Below are 10,060 nucleotides of genomic sequence, written 5' to 3' on the forward strand. Positions count from 1 at the left end.
TTCTTAAATGCCCTCAAGAAAGGGGAGCAATCTCTCCCTGAGCAACCCAGGGATCCACTCGCCACAGCTTATAGTGGGGTCACAAACCACTGAATCTTTTCTAATTTCTCCCTCTTCCTGACTTTGCTCTGTGAAACTGGATTCCACCCCTTCCCAGCCCTGTGGCTTCCCAATCCTCCAAGTCAGGGCTCTGAACCTTCTTTCTGCCGAATTCACTCCATCCGAGTGTGCAGATTGTTCCTGTACTTCTCTCGTCCTTTCCCTAGTTGTTCAAAATAGTTCCAGGTTGATCTAATTGTATTCGAAGGACAAAGCAAGTTCAGCCTCCCCCTACTACTCTGTCATCTTGGAACCTCCTCTCTAGTACTGCACTTTAAAAACCCACTTATATCACTGGATAGATCATCTAAGCAGAAAATCAAGAAGGAAAGAATGGCTTTGGATGACACACTGGACCAGACGGCCTTGACAGATATATTCAGAACATTTCATCTTAAAGCAGCAGAATACACATTCTATTCAAGTGCACATATGACATTAACCAGAATAGATTACATACTAAGTCACAAATAAGGCCTCAACAAGTACAAAAAGACTGAGATCATAACATGCATATTTTCTGACCAGGGTGATAGGAAAGGTGAAGTCAAACACAAGAAAAAATTTGGAAATACCACAAATATATGGACATTAAACAACATGCTACTAAAAATGAATGGGTCAACCAGGAAATCAAAGAAGAAATAAAAACAATTCAAAACAAATAAAATGAAAACACGATGGTCCAAAACATTTGGGATGTAGCAAAATGGTCCTAAGAGGGAAAATACAGCAAAACAGACCTACCTGTAAAAGCAAGAAAAATCTCAAATATGCAACATAACCTTACACCTTAAAGGAGCTAGAAAAAGACCAAATGAAGCCCTAAAGCCAGCAAAAGAAAGGACACAGTAAAAAAGAGAGCAGAAATAAATGATATAAAAACAACAATAACAAAAAAGTAGAACAGATCAATGAAATCAAGATCTGGTCCTTTGAGGGATGTCTGGGTGCCTCAGTCAGTTAAGGATCTGCCTTTAGCTCATGATCTTGGGGTCCTGAGATTGCACCCTGCATCAGGTTCCCTGCCCAGTAGGACATCTGATTCTCCTTATCCCTCTGCCCCTCTCCCCACTCATGTGCTCTCTCTCTCAAATATGTAAAATCTTTAAAAGAAATTTAAAAATAAAAAAGTTAGTTGTTTGAAAAAAATTAATAAAATTGATAAACCCTTAGCCAGACTTATCAAAAATAAAAAAGATATAAACCAAATAAAAGCACTTAGGAGAGAGGAGATATCACAGCCAACACTACAGAACTTCAAACAATTATGAGAATATTTTTTATTTAAATTCAATTAGCCACCTTATAGTACATTAATTTCGGATGTAGTGTTTAGTAATTTATCAGTTGCATATAACACCCAGTGCTCATGACATCACTGCCCTAATTAATGCCCATTCCCCCACCCACTTCCCATCCAGAAACCCTCAGTTTGTTTCCTATACGTAAGAGTGTCTCATGGTTTGTCTCCCTCTCTAATGACTTCCCAGTTTTCCCTCCCTTCCTCAATGGTCCTCTGCCCTGTTTCTTATATCCCACATATGAGTGAAACCATATGATAATTTTATTACTCTGATTGACTTATTTCGCTCAGCATAATACCCTCCAGTTCCATCCACGTCCATGTAAATGGTAAGTATTCAACCTTTCTGATGGCTGAGTAATATATATATATATATATATATATATATATATATATATATATAACATTTTCTTTATCCATCTGTTCTGTCGATGGACATCTCACATCTCAGCTCTTTCCACAACTTGGCTATTGTGGACAATGTTGCTATGAACTTTGGCGTGCAGGTGTCCCTTCATATAACTACATTTGTATCTTTGGGGTAAATACCTAGTAGTGCAATTGCTGTGTTGTATTATGAAAAACTATACAACAAATCAATCTGGAAGAAATGGATAAATCCTTAATAATATATAAACTACCAAAACTAAAAAAAGGAAAACATAGGAAACTTGAACAGACCAATAACCAGCAAAGAAATTGAATAAACAATAAAAAATCAACCAACAAACAAAAGTCAAGGGTAAGATGACTTCACAAGGGAATTCTACCAAACACTTAAAGAGTTAATACCTATACTTCTCAATCTATTTTTTAATGGAAATGGAAGGAAACCTTCTAACTCATTCTGAGACCAGCATTACTCTGATTCCAAAGCCAGATAAAGACTCCACTTAAAAAGAGAACTACAGGCTAATATCTTTGATGAATATGGATGTAAAAATTCTCAACAAAATAATAGCAAATATAACCCAACAGTACATTAAAAGAATCATTCATTCACCACAATTAACTGACAGACATTTATTCCTGGGCTACAAGCATGGTTCAATATTAGCAAATCAATGTGAAATTAATTAATGTGAAATACCACATTAATAAATGAAAAAGTAAGAACCATGATCCTCTCAACAGATGCAGAAAAAGCATTTGACAATGTACAACAACCATTCATGATAAAAATCCCTCAACAAATTAGGGATAGAGAGAACGTACCTCAACATCATAAAGGCCATATTAAAAAATAAAAACACCTAATATCTTCCTCAATGGGGAGAAACTGAGAGCTTTTCCACTATGGTCAGGAACAAGACAAGATACTCTTACCACTGTATTTTAACATAATACTGGAATACATAGCCTCAGCAATCAGACAACAGAAAGAAATAAAAGACATCCAAATCAACAAGGAAAAGTCAAACTTTCACTATTTGCAGATAACACGATACTCTCTATAGAAAACCGAAAGCACTCCACAGAAAAATTGTTAGAACTGATACATGAATTCAGTATAGTTGCAGGATACAAAATCAATGTACAGAAATCTGTTGCATTTCTATACACCAATAATGAAGCAGCAGAAAGAGAAATTAAAGAATAAATCCCATTTACAATTGCACCAAAACACATAAGATACCTAGGAATAATCCCAAAGAGGTGAAAGATCTGTATTCTGAAAACCATAAGACACTGATGAAAGAAATTGAAGATAACAAAGAAATGGGAAGACATTACCTGCTTATAGACTGGAAGAACAAATATTGTTAAAATGTCTATAGTATCAAAGTAATCTACACATTTAATGCATTCCCATCAAAATACCACCAGGATTTTTCACACAGCTAGAACAAACAATCCTAAAATTTCCATGGAAACACACACACACAAAAAAACAGAATAGCTAAAGCAATCTTGAAAAAGAAAAGCTACGCACTTGGGTTGCCCAGTCAGTTAAGTGTCTGCCTTTGGCTCAGGTCATGATCCCAGGGTCCTGGAATCAAGCCCCATATTGGACTCCCTGCTCAGTGGGAAGCCTGCTTCTCCCTCTGCCTGCTGCTCCCCATGCTTGTGCTTTCTCTCTCTCTCTGTCTCTCAAATAAATAAATAAAATCTTAAAAAAAAAAAAAAGAAAAAGAAAAAGCTGGAGGCATCACAATTCCAGATCTCAAGCTATATTATGAAGCTGTAGTCATCAAGACAATATGGTATTGGCACAAAAACAGACACAGATCAATGGAACAGAGTAGAAAACAAAGAAAGGAACGCACAAGTATATGGTCAACTAATCTTCAACAAAGCAGGAAAGAATATCCAATGGAAAAAAAAGATAGTCTTTTCAACAAATGGTGTTTGGAAAACTGGATAAAAACATGCAAAAAGGAGTGCCTGTGTGGCTCAGTCATTAAGCATCTGCCTTCAGGTCATGATCCCAGGGTCCTGGGATTGAACCTTACGTTGGGCTCCCTGCTCAGTGGGAAGCCTGCTTCTCCCTCTCCCACTCCCACTGCTTGTGTTCCCTCTCTCCCTGTGTCCCTCTTTGTCAAATAAATAAACAAAGAATCTTTTAAAAAACATGCAAAAGAATGAAACTGGACCACTTTCTTAAGTCATGCACAAAATAATCAAAATGGATGGAAGACCTAACTATGAGATAGGTAACCATTACAATCCTAGAGGAAAAAACAGGCAGTAACCTCTTTAATATAGGCCATAGCTACTTCTTGCTATATACATCTCCTGCGGCAAGGGAAACAAAAGCAAAAATAAACTATTGAGACCTCATCAAGATAAAAATTTTCAGCCCAGTGAAGGAAACAATCAACAAAACTAAAAGGCAATCTTCAAAATCGGAGAAAATATTTGTAAATGACATATCTGATAAAGGGTTATTCTTCAACATATACAAAGAATTTATAAAACTCAACACCCAAAAAGGAATAATCCAGTTAAGAAATGGGCAAAAAACACATGAATACACATTTTTCCAAAGAAGACATCCAACTGGGTAACAGACAAATGAGAAGATGCTCAACATCACTCATCATCAGGGAAATACAATCAAAAGTACAATGAGATATCACCTCACAACTGTCGGAATGGCTAAAATGAACAACACAGGAAACAACAGGTGTTGGTGAGGATGCAGAGAAAGTAGAGCCCTCTTACAGTGTTGTTGGGAATGGAAACTGTTGTAGCCACTCTGGAAAACAGTATGGAAGTTCCTCAAAAAGTTAACAGAACTACTCTATGACCCATCAATTGTACTATTAGGCAAATAGCAACATTATTTACAATAGCCAGATTACAATAGTTGAATATTATTCAGCTATAAAAAAAAGAATGAAATCTTGCCATTTGCAACTGCGTGGTTGGAGCTAGAGGTATTATGTTATGTGAAATAAGTCAGAGAAAGACAAATACCACATGATTTCACTCATATGTGGAATTTAATAAACAAAACAGATGAACATAGGGGGAAAAGAAGAGAAGCAAACCAGAAAACAGACTCTTAACTATAGAGAACAAACTGAGAGTTACTGGAGGGGAGGTGGGCAAGGGGATGGGTTAAATGGGTGATGGTATTAAGGAGGTCACTTGTGATGAGCACTGGGTATTGTATATAATTGATGAATCATTATAGCTGAGGTTAATATTGTATTGTATGTTAACTAACTAGAATTTAAATAAAAACTTGAAAAAAGATTAAAAACTCATACAAAGGAACACTAAAACATTATTCATCCAGAGGAGCAAAATAACTTGACAGAAGTCATAGCTGAGTAAATCCAGACATCAGACTTAAAGACAGAAATTTTGAAACAATTGTCTTAGAGGTAAACAAAGAACTAGAGGTAAACAAAGAATGGGAGGAAATCAAGAAAATGATATATAAGCAAAATGATAATATCAACAAGGAGGTATAATTATAAAACATCAAAGGGAATTTTTGGAGCTGAAAAGTACAATAACTGAAATAAAAATTCAGTAAAGGTGTTGAACAACAAGTTTGTGTGGGAAGAAGAAAGAAATAACAAACATGAAGATATGATAATAGAAATAATCAAATATGAAGAACAGGAAAAAAAATTAAGAAACATGAACACAGACTAAGGGAATTGTGGGACACCACCAAGCAAGCCAACATATCCATTATTGGAGTCCAAGAGAAGAATGAGGGAAAGGAGCAGAAAGAATATTTAAAGAAACAATGGATGGAAGTGACCCAAACATGATGAAAGTATGAATCTACAAATCCAAGAAGCTTAACAAACACCACATGGGATAAATCCGGAGACCCACAAAGAGATACAAAGAGACTGCTGAAAGCCTAGACAAAGAGTGAATCTTGAAAGTAGCAAGGAAGAAGCAACTTGTCATAAGCAAGGGATCCTCAACATAATTATCAATCTATTTCTCAGCAGAAACTTTGGAGACCAGAAAACAACAGGTTGATAAATTCTAAGTGCTGGGAAAAATAACATGTCAATTGAGTATTCAATTACCAGATAAGTTGTTCTCCAAAAAATAAAAAAAAAACTAACTTAGACATTCTCAGATAAAGAAAAGCTGAGAGAGTTCATTACTGCTAGACCTGCCATATAAGAAAAGCTAAAGAGATTCCTTTAGGTTGACGTAAAATTACACTGAACAGTAGTAACTCAGAGCCATATGAAGATATAAAAATCTCTGGTAAAAGTAAATACATTCACATATAAAAACCAATATTATTGCAATATTGGATTTTAACTCCATTTTATATTTTCTACAGGATTTAGAATACAATAGCATAAAAGACTTTTAGATTTACAATATTGGACACATATGTATAAAGATATAACTTTTGACACTGATAGCATAAAGGAGGCAGAGCTATTAGTTTTTGTATGTGATTAAAGATAAGCTGGTGTCAATTCATATCAGATTGTCATAACTTTAGGATGTTATATATAATCTCCATGGTAACCACAGACAAAATATCTATAGAATATACACAAATGGAAATGAGAAGGAAATCAAAACATGTCACTACAAAAATCAATTAAAGATAAGACAGTAATAGATAAAATGAGGAGAAAAGATCTATAAAATATCAGAAAAAATAGCAAATGACAGAAGTAAGTCATTCATTTCAGTAATTACATTGAATGTAAATGGATTAAACTCTCCAATTTTAAAAAAAGAGATTGGCAGAATAGATTAAGAAACACGGAACAACTATATGCTGTCTAAAAGAAATTCACTTTAAAGACACAAATAATTTAAAATTAAAAGAATGGTAAGGGATATTTCTTACAAACAATTGCCAAAACAGAGATGAGCTGGCTACACTAATATCAGACAAAATATGCTTTGTTATATACTGAATTGTGTCCTTACCCCAAATTCATGTGTTCAAACCCTAATCCCCTATGTTGGATATAGGGCCTGTAAGAAGGTAATAAAACTTAAATGAGGTCATATGATGGGAGGCTTACTCTGACAGGAGTAGTGTCCTTATGAGAACAGAAAGAAACACCAGGGCACCGCTCTCTCTCTCTATGTGCACACAGAAGAAAGGTAATGGAGGACACAATGTGAATACAACCATCCAAAAGCCAGGAAAAAAATTCTTATCAGAAACTAGACTTGATGAAATCTTGACGTTGAGCTTCTGGCCTCCAAAGTGTGAGAAAATTATTTTTTCTTCTTTAAGCCACATGCTTATAGTGTTTTGTTATGGCAGCCTGAGCTGAATAATAAAGACTTTAAGTAAAAAATTGCTATAGGAGACAAAGAAAATTACATATTTATTAGAGAGTGAATTCCCCAAGAAGATATGATAATTATAAACGTATATACAACAAATACCACAACCCCCAAATATATGAAGCAGTCACTAACAGAATTGAAGGGAAAAATAGCAGTTTTATATTAATAGTTTCAGACATCAATACATCCCTTTTAATAATGGATAGAACAACAAAACAGAAGATCAATAAGGAAATGGAGGAAATGAACAACATTATAAATCAAGTGGACATAATAAACAGAGACAATACTCCACACAATAGGAATATACATGTTTCTCAAGTGCACATGGAACATTATCCAGGATAGGCACTATATTAGGCCACAAAACAAAAATATTTTTTATGTTATGTTAGTCACCATACATTACATCATTAGTTTTTGATGTAGTGTTCCATGATTCATTGTTTGCGTATAACATCCAGTGCTCATTGCAATACATGCCCTCCATAATCACCAGGCTAACCAATTCCCCCACACCCCTCCCCTCTGAAACCCTCAGTTTGTTTCCCGAAGTCCATAGTTTCTCATGGTTTATCTCCCCCTCTGATTTCCCCCCTTCATTTTTCCCTTCCTTTTCCTAATGTCCTCCATGCTATTCCTTATGTTCCACAAATAAGTGAAACCATATGATAATTGTCTGATTGACTTATTTCACTTAGCATAATCCCCTCCAGTTCCATCCATGTCGATGCAAATGATGGGTATTCATCCTTTCTGAAGGCTGAGTAATAGTCCATTGTGTATATGGACTCCATCTTTTTTTTAAGATTTTTTTTAAATTTTATTATGTTATGGCAGTGACCATACAATACATCATTAGTTTTTGATGTAGTGATCCACGATCCATTGTTTTCGTATAACACCCAGTGCTCCATGCAATACATGCCCTCCTTAATACCCATCACCTGGCTAACCGATCCCCCCACACCCCTCCCCTATAAAACCCTGTTTGTTTCTCAGAGTCCATAGTCTCTCATGGTTCATCTCTCCCTCCGATTTCCCTCTCTTCATTTTTCCCTTCCTTAAGATTTTATTATTTATTTATTTATTTATTTATTTATTTATTTATTTATTTATTTAACAGAGAGAGACACAGCGAGAGAGGGAACACAAGCAGGGGGAGTGGGAGAGAAAGAAGCAGGCTTCATGCAGAGCAGGGACCCAATGCAGGGCTCTGTCCCAGGACCCTGGGATCATGACCTGAGCCAAAGGCAGACACTTAATGACTGAGCCAACCAGGTGCCCTGGACCACATCTTCTTTATCCATTTGTCTGTTGAAGGGCATTTGGGCTCCTTCCACAGTTTGGCTATTGTGGACTTCGTTGTTATGAACATTGGGGTGCATGTGCCCCTTCTTTTCACTGCATCTATATCTTTGGGGTAAATACCCAGCAGTGCAATTACTGGGTCATAGGGTAGCTCTATTTTTTAAATTTTTGAGGGACCTCCATGCTCTTTTCCAAAGTGGCTGTACCAACTTGCATTCCCACCAACAGTGTAAGAGGGTTCCCCTCTCTCCACAACCTCTCCAGCATTTGTTGTTTCTTGCCTTGTCAATTTTTGCCATTCTAACTGACCACCACATTTTTCTAAAGATTTATTTATTTATTTGAGAGAGAGAGAGAGAACCCACGAATGGGGGAGGGGCAAAGGGAGAGAATCTTCAAGCAGACTCTTCATTGAGCATGGAGCTTGTTCCCATGACCCATGAGATCATGACCTGAGCCAAAACCAAGAGTCAGATGTGCTTGGCCTATTGAGCCTCAGGCACCCCACCATCACCTTTGATAATATTGGAAGGACTTCAGGAGCTACTGTCTTGTTCTCAGGCCCAAGAAAAATGTAATTGGCACCTGGGGAATAGAGAATGTACTAGCTACCTGAGGGATAAACTCTAAGTCTACATTTCCTCCCAAACTGACCTTCATTAAAACAGACACCTGGTATTCTGGGCTCATTGGTTAACTCTGATTGGATAACAGTTCCCACTCAATGGCATTCTCATGCCCACCTTCTATACTTTGATACATATTCCTGTGCAGTCAGGCCAAACATTGCTCCTACGTATCTATGTAGGAAGTTAGCTTGGTTCAAGCTCTACAAGCATATTTTTGCACAGTAAGAACCTTGACTTAGGGAGTCTGGGGAATTGAGTTCAAGTCTTGGTTGTGTTATTGAATGGCAGTAAGATTTTGGGAACATCATTTTCTTTCTCTGGGCCTTAGTTTCCCTATCGAACTGTAAAATAAGAATGTGGAGCAAGACAATTGCAAAGGTTTCTTCCAGGTATAAAGTTCTTTGTGTCTGAGAAAAATTACAGTAGAAAAGATGAATGCGAGATATTAAGAATTACTTTCTCAAAGTCAGTTGTGAATCTCCATTGAAGAAGCTGTTTTGGAAATGGAGATAGCTATTCTTTTCTAGATCTCTTTCCATAGGAAGGGAATCAGTGACTATTTAGGGCAATTTACAAATTTGTCAGAAAACAAATTGCTTGGTTGCATAAGCAACACCTTTGGTTTTCATAATTGGGGTCAGGAAGATTTGTGTAAATGTAGTTGGGTAGGTAAGGGGTAGAGGAGGAGATGACTTAAGACAGCCCTTATAGGGTCTAGCAGCTCCTTCCCTAAAGGCTCATTCCAATAAGGGGATGACAATGGAGGATTCAGGACTTATTAGATGGCCACAGGGCCACATTAAGGGAGGCAACAGCACAGAACTGGGGCAATAACACACTTCATCAACTTCACATTTGGGCCCCAAACTGGCCGTAAGAGAGACCTTGGCAGTTTAAAAGTCCTAGCAGTGGGTCTTTCCTTCTTTCTTTCTTTCTTTCTTTCTTTCTTTCTTTCTTTCTTTCTTTC

The sequence above is a fragment of the Callorhinus ursinus genome, unplaced genomic scaffold (assembly GCF_003265705.2).
Source record: "Callorhinus ursinus isolate GAN/ISIS: 27379988/994484 unplaced genomic scaffold, GSC_fseal_2.0 scaffold66, whole genome shotgun sequence".
NCBI classification, from domain to species: Eukaryota; Metazoa; Chordata; class Mammalia; order Carnivora; family Otariidae; genus Callorhinus; species Callorhinus ursinus.